At 44.6% G+C, this 16,523-nt stretch overlaps 1 protein-coding gene across 4 annotated transcripts in view; it reads left to right on the forward strand.

Moving 5' to 3' along the window:
* The window catches only part of PIK3C2A (phosphatidylinositol-4-phosphate 3-kinase catalytic subunit type 2 alpha), a 780,848-nt gene that overhangs the window by 203,128 nt on the left and 561,197 nt on the right, over positions 1-16,523 (forward strand). The gene's annotated exons all lie outside the window — the stretch shown is intronic.

The raw sequence follows: 16,523 nt of genomic DNA on the forward strand, positions 1-16,523 counted from the left end.
TCCAATTCAAAGCAAGTTGATTTAAACGTGAGCTAGTCCTTTATTTGCACTCATACATAGGGGTGGGTATGAGAAAAAACCAAGGGGTGGCACAGCCAACACGTGTTTCGCCCCCTACATGGCCTATAGGCCTGGGGCTTCTTCAGGGCTGTTCATTTTAAGGGTAGGTAAAAAACATTTGGGATATGCGAATGCATATGACATGTTAAGCACAAGAGTTAAAGAGAAAAAGAGAAAACAGGCCAGTGAGTCAAAATGTAAGAACGTTAATGGGAGAAGAAAACAGAAAGAACAATAAGATACACATTTAGGAGTAATGTTTAACAGCGGAGAATTAGTAGGGAAAAGGATAGTGCGTTTTATAGAAGAAAGCCAAAGGAAAAAAGAAGGGGGGTTTGTTTTAATTATTTGGAGAGGTCACGTGAGGGTTAGTGTGGACGGTACAGTAGGTATCAAGAATAAGTAAGTTAAAGGTACAGTGTGTGACATATTATAGGATACAATACAATATTGTGCATGTCCATATTAGAGAAAGAAGAATCACAGGACGTAATGGAGGTCATCAAGACCAAAGAAGTCAAAGGTTCCATATGCCACAGATCATTCGAGTGTATAAACAGAAACATTGTCATATATCGAGAAAAATACGTTATTTGTATCAATTTACAGGGTAAATGTAATGTGATCCACATACGCGTAACGGTATGAAATTTTCGACAAGTCATAGAGTATGGAACACGAGAGTGAATAAATAACAGTGCCAAAAAAGTATACATTGGTGAAGAACGGCAATGACGAAACGTATATATGACACATTGTGGGCCAACAAAACATTAAAGTTTGGTGTGTAAATAAGTAAAAGTTATATATTTACAGGTTTGTACCGGGTCATGGGCATCAGGGTGATGAGTTGATATTGCGTCGGTAGGGTTTGTCACGAGAGAGAGGATTTAAATTAGTCTTTATAATGGAACTGGTCGTAGCGCATGCAAGGCGAGTATGGTGATATCTCAATTATAGACGAGAAAAGTGAGAAGGCTTAAAGCCAAGTGGTCGTGATTCAGTGATCAGGTAAAATCAGGTGGCGTGGTTGTTGTGTAATAAAATGCTCGAGGTGAGTATCTTGGTTGGTTGTACGCGAGATCGTGAATAGGGTAATCAAGGAGGGAATTTACAGGCGTCTGAATCATTCGAAAGAGTTCATTAACGTGCACTAGGTATTTCATGCGTGAACTTATAAATCGGCCGTCAAAAAGTCGAGGTCGGCAGCACGGCAAATTGTGGTCCCAAACGGGATAGACGTATTTATATTTACGTGGCGCGGTATTGTGAGGGCATATGTAAAAGGTTTAGCGTGCTCTTGAATGATGAAGTTAAGTAGAAACTGATAATACAGTGGTGACAAGACTTGACGTGATTACAGCAAGACGTGATCAGAGAGGCGTTTTCACTGTGCGTGTTTAATTTTAAATTTAAAAGTATAACAAAATACGAGTATTGTGGTCGTGCAGATTTATATTTTACAGTGATGGTATTCGTGACGAGTGAGGTATTTAAGCGTTAGAGGCAAGGAAGGGCAGAGTAGAGCTTACCGGGTATTACTGAAAATGGACGTTTCCACGATGTGCTAGAAAGATATAGTCGGATTCTAAGGGGAGGGGATCAAAAAGGAGAAAAGAAATCCTTAGTTCAAAGAAGGAGGTAAAGCCGACGGGAGTAACTGCTTCGTTGCAATGCTTACCTCAAATCTTGGCTAATGCCCGGTACGAGTGTTCTGTTTCATTCAGTTCTGTTTGTGCGCTTAGCGGAGGCAGCGTAAATAGCGGGGCTCATGGAAGGACATCCGGGTCGGGACCCGGAAGTGGCCTGGTTCGTGCGGGAGCGCCATTTTGGATAGGGAAGGGGACGGGGGAGGTAGATTGGCCGTTTAGATGTCATGTTAGTAGTCAAGGACAAATAAAGTTTCTAGTAAGAAAAATTATAAGGATTTAGTTGAGTTGAAAGGGGCCAATGGATCATTGGCCATTCAAGAAGGTGCGTAGAAATATAAAGCGAAATTCTAGGGGATACCAAGGGTCGGACTGTGGAATGGTTCTGGATATATAGTGTAGATTTTGTACAAAATACTATTCAGACACATTTCCAGGGGAATGAGAGGAAATTCTAGGTTTTAAGATAGGGATGTTAATCATAATGGTTTCACACCCTAGGGAGAAAAAACAATCAGAAAAGGTGGACATTCAGTTAATACAATTAGTCATCTCCCAGCCATACATGCATTTCTGCATCTTTGTTGAGTCCTAGTTCAGTTGTTTTGAAGTTCATGATCAGCTCGCTTTCGCGTCTGCGAAGTCTCAGTTCTCGGTTTCCTCCTCTTTTGGTCTGGTGTACAATTTCCAGTCCATAGAAGATGAAATCCTTTTTGTGTTGATGTTTGTCTGCAAAATGTTCCGTCAGGGGGTGACCGGATGTGTGTTTGTGGATATTACGGTAATGTTCTTGTATCCGGATACGTAGGGGTCGGATTGTACTCCCGATGTATGGTAGGTTGCATGGACAAAGGATCACATAAATGCAAAATTTGCTATTGCAATCAATCCATTCTTTTATTGTGAATTCTTTTCCTTGTGTCATTGGTATCTTTTTGGTTTTGTCGCGGCTCAGTTTACAGACACTACAGTTCTTGCAGGTATGGTATCCTGGCGGTCTGTCTAGAAAGGTGGTAACTTGTTTGCGTTTATCCTCAAATTCTGATTTGCACAGTATGTCTTTTAGGTTCGGGGCACGTCTGAAGGTTATCTCCGGATAGGTTTTGATTTCATCAGCTAGATTTGGAGTGTGTTGTAGCAGGTGCCAGTGTCTTTTCAGGCTTTGCCTGATTTGGTGATGACCAATGCTGTAGTCTGTAATAAATCTTATTGCTGAGTCATTCTTATTTTTTCTTTTACCATCAGTTGTAAACATCTGTTTGCGATCTAACTTTGATACTGTTGTCATGGTGTTTTTAAGTGTGGACTTCTCATATCCTCTTTCGGATAGTCTTGATATGATCTCATTCCCTTTGGTTTCGAAGACTTCATCCTCGCTACAGTTTCTGCGGGTCCTCAGAAGTTCTCCTTTAGGGATATTTTTGATGTTGTGACGTGGGTGGAAGCTGTCAGCTCGCAGGATGGAATTAGCTGCAGTGTCCTTTCTGTAAAGTTTGCTTTGTAACGTATTGTCTTTGACATAAAGAGTAACGTCCAGGAAATTGACCTCCTTTTTGGAGAAAGTGTGAGTCGTTTTGATTCCCCAGGGGTTTTGGTCGAGTTTTTCCAGAAATCTTTTTAGAAGTGTTTCATCTCCTTGCCACTGTTATTTATTCACTCTCGTGTTCCATACTCTATGACTTGTCGAAAATTTCATACCGTTACGCGTATGTGGATCACATTACATTTACCCTGTAAATTGATACAAATAACGTATTTTTCTCGATATATGACAATGTTTCTGTTTATACACTCGAATGATCTGTGGCATATGGAACCTTTGACTTCTTTGGTCTTGATGACCTCCATTACGTCCTGTGATTCTTCTTTCTCTAATATGGACATGCACAATATTGTATTGTATCCTATAATATGTCACACACTGTACCTTTAACTTACTTATTCTTGATACCTACTGTACCGTCCACACTAACCCTCACGTGACCTCTCCAAATAATTAAAACAAACCCCCCTTCTTTTTTCCTTTGGCTTTCTTCTATAAAACGCACTATCCTTTTCCCTACTAATTCTCCGCTGTTAAACATTACTCCTAAATGTGTATCTTATTGTTCTTTCTGTTTTCTTCTCCCATTAACGTTCTTACATTTTGACTCACTGGCCTGTTTTCTCTTTTTCTCTTTAACTCTTGTGCTTAACATGTCATATGCATTCGCATATCCCAAATGTTTTTTACCTACCCTTAAAATGAACAGCCCTGAAGAAGCCCCAGGCCTATAGGCCATGTAGGGGGCGAAACACGTGTTGGCTGTGCCACCCCTTGGTTTTTTCTCATACCCACCCCTATGTATGAGTGCAAATAAAGGACTAGCTCACGTTTAAATCAACTTGCTTTGAATTGGAATTTTTTCCTCCAAGAATCAGAATACACTAATCTTGCCTTGACAACCCATCAGAACTTTTGCTAAAACTAGGGGGATAGGGGTTTCCCCCTGTCATTGGGCAAGAACCAGTACCTCTCGACTAACGCTTATTACCTGGCGAGTAAGGGATAGGGGCCTTTCTCCCCTCTTCCGAAGAAAAACCTCATCTGCCCTCGACCCTGGAGACTGAATGGTTGCATTGGAGTTGTAGGACACCTATTTCCACATTCCTGTCCCGTCTTCTCACAGACGCTACCTGCGGTTCACTGGGAGCCAGGAGCATTATCAGTTTGCTTTGCTCTCCTTTAGACTTACCAGGGGCCTTTGGGTGTTCACCAAGGTGATTGTGGTGGTTACAGCACATCTGCAGAGGTCAGGGATGCCAGTCCTCCCCCAATCCGACAATTGGGTCTTGTAGGCAGGCATTACCCCAGACAGTTGTTTCCCATCTCCAAATCACGGAGGACCTCTTGCACTCACTGGGGTTCACTATCAACATGCCAAAGAGACAACTGACTCCCCCTCAGATGCTCCATTACATCAGAGCTGTTCTGAATACAATGTAGTATCCGGTTTATCCTCCCGAACAGCAACTCCAGGGTATTCAGACTATGATACTGATGTTTCAACCTCTATCCTAGATTTCGGTGAGACAGATTATGAGGCTGCTGGGTCTGATCACCTCTTGCATCCTGTTGGTAAAACATGCCTGTTGGCATATGCCGGCTCTGCAGTAGGACTTGAAGATCCAGTGGGCACAGCATCAGAGAAATCTCTCCGACTTGGTCCAGATTTTGGAGGGAACTGCAAAAGACCTGCAATGCTGGCTCATGGACCACGATTAGGTCAATGGCAGATCTCACTCACACTCACTCACTCTCTCACACTCACTCACTCTCTCACACTCTCTCACACTCTCTCACACTCTCTCACACTCTCTCACACTCTCTCACACTCTCTCACACTCTCTCACACTCTCTCACACTCTCTCACACTCTCTCACACTCTCTCACACTCTCTCACACTCTCTCACACTCTCTCACACTCTCTCACACTCTCTCACACTCTTTCACACTCTCTCACACTCTCTCACACTCTTTCACACTCTCTCACTCTCTCTCACTCTCTCTCACTCTCTCTCACTCTCTCTCACTCTCACTCTCTCTCACTCTCTCTCACTCTCTCTCACTCTCTCTCACTCTCTCTCTCACTCTCTCTCTCACTCTCTCTCTCACTCTCTCTCTCACTCTCTCTCTCACTCTCTCTCTCACTCTCTCTCTCACTCTCTCTCTCACTCTCTCTCTCACTCTCTCTCTCTCACTCTCTCTCACTCTCTCCCCGGGGCGGCCATCCGGGAGAGGTGGAGACCAAAGTACTCTGTTCTCTGGCGGAGTCCGGGCTTCACATCAACCTGTTGGAGCTCCGGGTGATCAGGTTGGCGTTAAAAGCCTTTCTTGCTTCAATCAAGGGAAGTCTAGTGCAAGTGTTCACAGACAATACCACTGCCATGTGATACTGCAATTAGCAAGGTGGGTTGAAGACATTGCCCATTTGTCAAGAGGCCCTGTGCCTCTGGACATGGCTAGAACGTCATGGCATTTCCCTGATGGTTCAACACCTGGATGGCTCTCTAAACGCCACAGCAGACAAACTGAGCCATTGATATCTCGTGAATCACGAATGGCATCTTCATTTGCAGGTGGTGCAAGGTCTCTTCCGAGATTGGGGAGAGCCTTAGTTATGTTGATTCGCCACTGCCGAGAATGCGCTATTTCAGCACGTTTGCGTTTTGAATTTCCAGGGTAATAAGTATCAATGGGGTTACCCGAAATGCTACCTGACCCGGGTCAAAATTGCAGTGTAATAAACAATTGGTCACAGTAGCAACAATTTAACAATACAAAAGAGATGGTGGCATTCACAACATCAAATTCGCAAATCCGCAATGAATGTGATTTATCTTCATAGCATTATTAACTTCTTATAGACAACGCAGTTGTTCATACATGTGGAACATGATTATATTTGCAGCATTGGTTCTCTAGTGTGGGAGGAGGGGTAGGGGTGTTCTGGATCTGAGTGAGTGAGGGTAATTGATAGGGGAGAGGTAATGTGACATATATATATATATATATTAAATTTACATAGTGAAACCTGTCCGGCCTAGAACAGGCCAAATATGTAAGTGAATACACATAGCACTATAGAGACACTGATAATGAATTGCAGTCGTCAGAGCTTGTATAATGGTATGTAATAGTCAACGTTTCGACCCCTTAGAAGTTCAAGGTGATTCAATCCTTAGTGTGGGGTCTTCATAAGGACAGTGTGAAAGAGCACCCAGTCTGGTAACAGCATGAAAAATCAGGCTGTGAAGTCAAGGTGAGTGGGCTCCAAAAAGCTCTAAGCAACTGGAAAAGCACGGTCATGAGTAGAAGTATACTTTCGTTTTGGAGACATAAGGTTGAGGATTGCCAACTGACTGCGAGGGATCTGCTGACCCACAGGCATACCACGGATAGTCATACGTGTACTCATGACTGTGCTTGTGCCGTTGAAATGTAGGCCTCCAGCATGGATTCGGACATTGTGCCTGAGCAAGCAAAAGAATTGAAGAGTCTTGTAAGAAGAGGAGCTAGTTCCGGGCAGAAGGTCTTGTAAAACGCCACACGGAAGCTATCCGGACCGGGGGACTTTAAAGCCTTCAGTTGTGCTATTGCAGATATCACCTCCTCTGTATGGATAGGAGTTTCCAAAACCTCGGCTTCTGAAAGAGGGAGGGGGTTGAGCGCAGCACCTTCGAGGTAAGCCTGGGAATCCGCCGGTGTATCAGCCTCTGCAGAGTACAAATTAGCATAGAACGCCTGGAAGGCACCAGCAGGGTTGTCTGCGTCTCTCACCTCCGTCCCGTCCCCGGTCACAATGAACCTCATTGAGTTCACATGTAGCTTACTATGCAGCAGATGCACTAAGAGGCGGCCTGCCCTGTCGCCCCCTGTATAAAATTTGTGCTTAAGGCGTACTATGGCATATTCCGCCCTGTTGATGTTGAGGTGTTTCAATTTGAGTCGTTGTCTTTCCAGGTCTCTCCAGACCCGGGGTGCTCCTGTGCACTAATGGATCGCTTCTAATTCGAGGACCTTCTCCTTTAGAGTCTGTCTCTTATCCAGGCGCATTTGGTTCTTGTACGCTGCTTGAGCTATGAACTCCCCACGTATCACCAATTTCAGGGCTTCCCAGACTAACGCAAGCGCTGTAGACCCGGAGTCGTTTCATGCTTAGAAATCCTGGCTGGGAAATGTTACATAGATTCACGAAGGCGCTAGCTTAGGATCGGGCTGCAGCTGGGGGTGTCTGAAGGGTAAGGGTGATGAGCGCATGGTCCGAAAGTGGGCGGGGTTCAATAGAGGTTGCCTTAACCTGGTCCCACACAGAAGTGATCGATTCGGGCGTAGGATTTATGTGTCCGCAGAGTAGAAGGTATGGTCCCTGTCTTGAGGGTGATGAGCATGCCAAACGTCGCGTAGACCGCACTCATTGAGCCATGCGAGACCCTCAGGTGAAAGTGACCCAGATAGTCCAGTTCTGTGTCCCGACTGATCGAGTTCCACGTCCATTCCTATGTTAAGGGCCCCCCACTACAAATGCAGCATCTGGGGACTGCAGTACCCTAGCTAGTGATTCAGAAAGGGATTTTTGGTGTTCATTCGAGGTGTAAATAGATGCAAGTGTGAAGTGGAATGGGCCTACTTGTAAGCAGAGGGCTAGGAGGCGCCCTTGAATTTCTGCTACTGTCCCCTGCACAGTGACTGGGAAGTGCTTAGAGAAGAGAATGGCTACCCTTGCTTTTTTCTTTGCCCCTGATGACCAAAGGTGCTGTGGAAAGCGTTGGGAGTGCATCCTATGTGTATCCCTGGGCGTTTTCCAGCAAAGAAAGGACAGCAGCTCTCTTAGTAACGTTATTGAGGCCCCTAAGGGGAGGGTGGCTGCTAGCTTAATTTCCTGTAGGATTCTTAGAAAGTGATAGGGACCCGAGGTGTGAGCGAGCAAAGTGGAATGAGATTTGTGTACCCTGCCATAGCTTACATATGTGAGAAAATGTGTAGGTAGGAAGTCCCATAAAACCAAACTCCAACCCCAACCATGAAAAACAAACCAGATACCTTCAAGGAGCAGGAGAAGGTCCATAGATGTATGGAACTTAGAAGCAGGGGAGTCCACCATGGCAGATATATAATCAGTTGTGTGCGAAGCTCCCGCGTCCACCCGCCACAAACCATCCCGCTAAATTGGGAGCATACGGGCCGCTTCAGGTGGAGGGGCCCTCATTGTCGGCTCCATTGCTGGAGAGGGAGCGAATAACAGCCGATCCTTCCCTTGTGATGGTGTCCGGGTCTGGGCGGTGACTCTCAGGAGTCGACTTGAGTCATGCCCTGCGTCGGTTTTCTCTGCGGAAAGAGTCTTGTGTGCAGACCAGTTTGTGTCTTGCTCCGAAAGGTCCTGGTTTAGCGCCTTGCAGGCCTCCGTCAGGTAATAGATCTGGAAGGTTTTGCCGTCCAAGCGAAAGATGAGACAGAAGGGGGTGGCCCCATTCATACGATGTGGTTCACCAACGGGCAGAATTCTTTCTGCTTCTGAAGAGTGATAGCTGCTAGGTCCTGGAAGAGCTGTATGGAGTGACCCCGAAATTGGAGCTGTTGTGAGCTTCGAGGCTTCTGAAAGATAGCCTCCTTGGTCTTAAAGTCATGCACGCAGATTAGGGTGTCTGCTGAAGGCCGCGTCACGGCTCGCAGAAGGCCGGCGCGGTGACATCTGTCTAGTTTGATGTGATTCTCTATCTCGAAGTCTAGCACCTTGCAGGACAGGGCCTGGACATATTCTTCGAGGTCTGAGCCTTCTGCCGAGGTTTGGACTTCTCTGATGCAAATGTTATTTCTTCTAGACCTTTTCGCGAGGTCTTCAGGGTGCACTTGTAGGCCAATCTGTTGATCTTGGAGTCTGATGATTTCCTGCTGCAGATTCTCGATTTCTCCGCCCCCTGTGATGTTGCCTTCCTCTAGGGCCGCTACTCATTCACCGACTTCGCCGATGTCTCGTCTGGCTTCTCTCAACTCGAGGGCCAAGTCCTTCTACACCATCTGCAGATCTTCAGGAAGGGAGGCAAAGAGTGATTCCAGGAATTCCCACTTCACCGGATCCCCCGCAGTCTCACTGCTTGTTACCAGTTTCGGTTAGCCCAGACCCAACTTCTCAGCTGGAGCCTGGCCGAGAGGCTTCAGGAGCATGTCGTGGACACTTCGGTCATTTTTGGCTTTGGCTGAGGCCATGTGGGCGCCGTCCGGGTCTGGCATCCCAGGTATTCACAGTAGGGGGGTCTGAGGCATAGGGAGGGGGCTCGGCATGCAAGCTTGACACAATCGTGTCTTAACTGAAAGGAGTGTGAAAAGGAAGGTGGGGAGAGCGGGCCCAAGCCAGGGTGCTCCTCAATGCAAATACGTGTTAGGTCCGGGATTAGTGTCTTGTCCGTGGTGCACTGCTTTAGTGTTCCATGGGGGTCAGGTCAGCCCAGGCCCATTCAACCGTGGTCCTTGTTCAGTAGTCTGTCTCAATCAGGAATGCCCCGCAAAACCTCAGGGGCCTGCCGCAAGAATGGTGGGCCGAGAATAGGGAGCGCCCCCTCCCTCCCTCCCAAGTGGACGCCGCACAGTCAGCAGAGGGGTGAGGGGTTGAGTCAAAACTAGCAGTGGGCCCTGGCCAGCCCCAGCTTCCCTCTGATCGGGGGTCCTCCCCTGGTGTAAAGCACCCTCTTCCTATGGGGCACTGGCGTGAGAGAGGGGAGGAAGGGGCCCCCACGTACCTGATTGCTAGAGGTCTCTTAGTTGATCTCTCTGGGGGCCAACCTCCTCGATCGTGCGAAGCAGTTGGGCCCGGGACTCACGGGCCTATGTAGGGGACCGCCTCGCAGCCTGCTGTGTGGTCGGGCCGTCCCGCAGGGCGTAGTCAATCTCCTGCTGTCACGAATCTGACTCCCCATTGTAAAGTTCCATCATTGTAAAAAAACTCAAATACCAAGGATATGGGTGTGTCTGTTTTCCTCGCATACTACCGCTACTTCACTGCAGTGCGCCCAGTGTTTTTTGTGTGCTCGTCTCGGCCGAAAGGCAGCAGTGTAAAATTATTACGTATTGGGATTCAGATCATTGTGTAATAGCAACTAGCATGTGGTGTGCTGCCTATGTGTAGTGTTGTTGAATTATGTGACCCTCTGCTCAGGCCTGCCCCTGAATGAAAGGTCATAGTCATAAGTAAGGCAAGCAATGCAGTCATAAGAGCGTTGCATGTAACGCTGCCTCACAGCACATATTCAAAGAATCAGCAATGTTGTGCACACTGGCGTCTCACCAAGGATATGGTTCTGTTTTCCTCGCACACTATCCCTATACTGCCCTTCAGTGCCCCAGGTGTTCTTTGTGTTTTTGTCCCAGTCAAAAGGCAGCAGTGTAAAATTGTTAAGTATTGCGATTCAGATCGGTGTATAACTGCAGTGAAATAGTGTTCAACAACTAGTATCTGGTGTGCTTCCTGTGTCCAGTGTTGTTGAATTATTTAACCCTTAGCTCAGGCCTGCCCCTGAATGAAAAGTCATAGTCACAGCATGCAAAGCAAGCAATGAAGGCCATCATAAGAGCGGCGCATGTACTGCTGCCTGCGCACGTATTAAAAAAAATCAGCAATATTGTTGATAATATTGCGGCAATGTATGTGCTTAACTGGTTGATTGTCTGTGTGATGTAGCATCTGAGGCAAGGTGCCTGGGCTAATTCCTTCACCAAAGTAGTTTGAAGGTCTGTTTTTTGTCCTGACAAAATGGATTCAGCCTGAATAAAACTGCTGAAAGCAGGCACTTCCGCCCTGTCCAAATGCAAGCAATGAATACAAACCAATTGTCAGGACATAAACACGGGGCCTGGGTAAAGATGGCAGGACATATGGCCTCGGGCTGCAGTCTGCTCTTGGTAAATATTGAGAAAGGAAATCCATTATCATATGAAATGAATCTCTTTATTGATGTCATCATAACTGCAGGTTGTTATAAATAGAACGAAGGCTCTTACCATTCAGTTTCATATATGTGTAATTACAACTGATTAACATTTTGCTCAAAACACAATGTACATTTTAATTTTACAATACCCACGTTTTCGCTTATTTTTATAACATAATCATTATTGGAGGAAGATTTTCAGCTTTAATTGCTAGCCAGATGCAGTGCAGACACAACCCTGTGTCCAGGTTAGATAATTACAGACCTTGCTTGTTGCACTGTACAATTTGAATTTACAAACTACACTAACCGTTGAACAATTTTAATTCATTAACACTTGGAGTATTTGTTATGTTTCAATATTTTAAATCTACACTTTCACAATTGCTTCATAAACCTGCTTGGTTTCTCAAATTTGCTTGAAAGTGCAACATTCATACACTTATTTTTTTAAACATTTTCACAGGAGAAGAATCCCCCCTGAACCCTTCTTATGACAGTCTGGCTCGCTCACTTGCCACAGGGCATTCAGCACGAATGTTTACGCCCTACCACCTTCAAATGTCACCAGCCCCACTGTCTGCACCTTTTGTTTGAATTTCTCGTTTTCATTCTTTCTCTGGCCTGGCAATGCTTTGCTTTGAGCACAGTAAAAGGATATTGACCTGACATTCTGCTTTCTTACGGTTGGCGATCAACGTTCCCTGTTTAAAGCACCTGTTGTGACTAGATTCCTTAAAGGTTTACAGATTGTTTCTTCCTATACCCTTTATTATGCCCCAATGGGACCTAAATCTAGTTCTCACTTTTCTAATGTGTTCGCCTTTTGAGCAGAGACTCCACCATCTGGACCCAAAAAGAGCGTTAGCATTCTATACTGATCGTACCAAAGAATTCCCGGTGGATGATCAACTCTTTGTTGGATTTGCAGGGGAAGGCAATTCAAAAGAGGATCATCTTTCGTTGGATACTCCTTTTTCATTAAGATCTGCTACTCCATTGCCAAGAACCAACCCCTTGAGGGCTTAAGAGCTCACTCCACCAGAGCTACACCTGCGACCACTGCATTAGCTAGAGGAGGCGCTGTGCAGCAGGATGGGTTCGGACTGCCAAGCCCATAACGCCATGCTTTGGAGAAGGGGGGGGAGGAGGGGCCTGTCAGTGATCAGCGTGCAGGGTGGTTCTACTCCCTCCAGGAGGAATCCCACAGGACGCCCCTGGGCACATACCCAGGCAAACAGCAGGCCCGTCTGCGCCATTCAGAGCCCGGATGAGGCTGGACTAGGCTAATTGTCTTTGCCTTTGTTCCTTGATTTTTCTCTTGATACTTTTTTGCTATTTCATTTTGCTCATTTATTCAATAATGGTGAAAAGAAAACTCCCCCTGCAGCAGCTAAGGCACCAGGTAAGACTTTCACTTTGATTGCTAACTTTTCAAGCAGGGCAATGGGGGCCATTGACAAAGACATGATCCTGTTTGAAGAGCGACTTATAATTTGTCATTGAACTTAGTCAGAATTACAAAGTAATTTACCATTAAGTATTTCACCAATGAAAGAACTCCAAGGCTGCTGGGACTGCTGTGGACATTGAGGTTAACGGTTGTTTCCAATGTAATTCCCAATCTATTACTCCTACTTCCCCTTTTGACTCACTATTCCAACCACCTCCCAAGAGTAATAAGACTCCTGGACCTACTTCTAGAGTATTGGGAAATATTATAGAGAGAGGGGCTGTAGCTGCTTTTTTTTTTTTATATATATAAGCCCATAGAAAGGGTAGAGCTACCAAACCCTTGTCTATTAACTCAGAGGAGTTGGTGCTCTACTCACTTACATGCATGCTTTAGAATCTTTATTTAAGCATTGTTTAGACACATTATCCTCGAAGTTAGCACTAGCGGAAAAGTCTGATGTCACCTGTCTAGAAGTATTGAAATCACCACTACTTTTGGCTTTAAATGCCTAGCTTTGCCTCCTCGTACTATAAGTGACAACTCACACCAACATTTTATCGGAAAGCAGGCTACACAACGGGGCTCTGGGAATGTTACCACCCCTTCACTGATTATCCCAAAAGATAATCATTCTTTATCAACAGGCAAGCAGCACACCAGACGCTCAGACACTGCCGTAGTCAGTAGGGTGGCTAAATTTTTAGATCTTTGTTTGGAAGCCACCTCTTTTGTGGTAGTGCTGACAAATATCTACACTAGATCAACCAGATCTCGAGACCTGTGAGAATTTGAGTGCACAAGAAAACGGGACTGACTGAGACCCATTTTGATGAAACTAAAATGTTCAGGAGGGTAAAGTTTGTTGGCGGGGGATTAAAACATTTGCTGGCGATTATGTAGTTCGGTCCTTCAAATCACCTAGACTGGTAGATGCCATTTTGCAGAGGACCTGGTCTCCAGATATCTATCCTCACCAGATTACTGCTTTGCCACTTGGTAATGTCTACTGCCCTGCAGCATTCAACAGATACGGAAGCTCTCCCCCTGTTGTACCTCTCTGGCAGCCGAATTAAACATACCCCGAGGTCACAACACATAATAGTTTTGCTCCATTGGCCTCATTGGAAGGTGTAGATTGACTCAATGAGAGTGTAGATATGGGCAGTTGAGTTGTTTATCTTATGGTCCCTGGAGATCTCGAACCCTGAGGTTGCTTTAGTCGCGTCAGGGTCGGGGCCCTATTCACCCTCTCATTTGACTACCTAAGACTGTCATCCCACTTTAAACCTAGAACCTGATGCTTTGACGAGTCAACCTCATTGTAGAATTTTATTCTGGAATGTGGCAGAGTTACTCTCTAAGGATCATCTTCCGGACTGGTACAATTTTATTTCAAATTTTTCTTTTTTTATGCTTTCAAGAAACATGGGCATTAAAGTGTTTTCACATTAATGGTTTTAAGACAATCCACATGCCAGCTGCACCTACTCTGGTAGGCAGAGCAAAGGGGGGTTTGTCTATCTACATTTCTAATTTATTGCCTGCTTCAGTTTTGAAATCAGTTACCAATTCATTACATTTTCAAAATATTGCGATCACAACTACTCACAAGCTCAGTTTTGCTCTTGTTAATTTCTATAACCATGACATACTTAATGTACTTATTCAGCTGGATCATGAACTTGAAGTTGTATGCCTCCGCGAAGGAGAAGAGGTTTTTGTTTTTTGGTGTGGCAACTTCAATTCCCATTTATGTTAAGGGCCTGATAAATTACAAACATGATCTGTAATTAGACCTAAAGGTCGTAAAGAATGACTAAGTAAACTTCTTTCAACCCTTCTTTGAATTAAAAAAAATAAATCATAACAAATAGTCCAAACCTTTGTTATTGTATTGTTACATTTGTCATAAAGGCACCCCATGGCTCCGGTGGGGGTACACTAGTTTGAGTCCTCCAAGTGTTCAACACTCTTAGCAACACTCTGATATCCTTCAGTCTTGATGTCATTGGTTGCATGGCGGAGAATGTCTCTGCATTTACATTGCAGTTTACAACACTTCTGGGCCGCCCGGCCTTCGTCTCTGCATTCGTCCCTTCCTCCAGTGGGTGGTTCTTTCCCTTTTTGCAAGCAATAATAATATATCACAGTTGAACATCTTTGCACAGTTTTAGGTACATCTCCCACATACTCCAGAGCTACTTCATGTGGTGATATAGGTATATCAAAGCCCACTATATGAGATATTATGTCTAGTTTCTTCACCCATAATTTAGCAATATGTCTATATGTCCAAGCCAATGTGAAAGAAATTAACCTGAGGCTGATTAAAGCCATGGCACTCATGTGCTCTGACAATGACAAACATATGCAGTTTAGCAGGTGTGTGATACAGCGTGTGTAAAAATTTGAAAGTGGAAGAGTTTATGCCTATAATTAATTGATTTAGTATATAGTTATGCACAGCAGTAGGACCATTTATGAGTATCCTACAGTTTGCCCTGATCGTTTTCCCACATTGACATTGCTGGTATGTACTTCATCACTCTGCCTTAGTTAGACAACTCCTACAGCTGCAAGACCCACTTGCGATTTTACCTTTACTGTGTGGTAATCTTGCACCAGCATTTTGCAATTATGAAGAAAACTCAATGGAAGGGTAATTACCGTCTTGGACTATTTTTCTGGGTCAGAAACCCATATGGAATTCGCCATCTCATGGGCTTTTACTGGGAAACATTTACCACCTGCTCTGAGCAGGTGTTAAGTGTATGCATGCGCCTGTGTGTGGTTGGGGCAAGAGGAAGGGTGAAGGGAGGAGTTTTTGAGGGGAGGGGAGGGGAAGGAATATTTTGGTGCGGGAGCATTGTCTGCGGTTTACATTAGATTGAATCTCTCCAGTTCCCACATCCATCCAGAGATAAGTACCTTGAGGTTCTGGATTTCACTCTGCCTTTTTGTTCTTCCATTCACCTGCCTGCTTGGTGATTTAGCCTGAAGGTTGCCTTAGTACAGGCTCACCACACTCAGGATATGCAATTTGGTCTTGGCACAAGTGTGGGAGCTGCTCCTGTCCTGTTGTCTTTCTAATCGAGAGCTGCATTAGTTGGGTATTTGACCACTCACTATTGCGCTAGAATATACTGAGATGAAACTACTGGAAGGGGTGAAATCATTGACGAGTGCAAAGTTAGCAAATATCTGCGAGGTTACACTAAATTTGGATAGCTTAACCTATTGACTGTTAGCTTCCTTATGGGGAGCCCTCTTGATGAGCAATACTCCGAAAGATGTACAGTACTATGTTCTCAAAGCCCGATATCATGTATTTTTCCCTTGTCATTGTTATGCTACTGTCAGCAGGGAATGGCTGCTACTTCTGCTAATTCAATGTAAAATCACATTTGCCCTACACTAGATCTCTCTTTTATCAGCTTAATTTTCAATGCTACCACATTTGGCTAGGTTGGAAAATATGCTGGCAATTGGATAAAATGCTGATGAATGATTTTATGTGCAAGGGGTAATCTAGTCCAGAGCTGAAAGATTCTTATTTTTAATTTCTGCACTGTTTTTTTTTACAGTAAATGCCTATGTACAAGACGAGCATCAAAATAAAAACCTGCATTTAATATAGATAGAAAATTATGTTGATTACTTTAACAATAATGGACAATTCTGACTTAAACATTTATTGTATTGTTATGTATTTGAAATGTGTTACATTATTAGATTGTAAAAGTAATATACTAATTAACTTTTGGGATTACATTTTGCTTGATTTTAACAGTTACTTCCCCTATGCCTAATTTCTCTTGGATATTTTGAATGTTATGGAGGAGTAATAGAAAATTGGCAACTGTTAGTAAATTACTGTTTTTGGATCTGCAGTG

The sequence above is a fragment of the Triturus cristatus genome, chromosome 3_2, assembly GCF_964204655.1.
Source record: "Triturus cristatus chromosome 3_2, aTriCri1.1, whole genome shotgun sequence".
Classification (NCBI taxonomy): domain Eukaryota; kingdom Metazoa; phylum Chordata; class Amphibia; order Caudata; family Salamandridae; genus Triturus; species Triturus cristatus.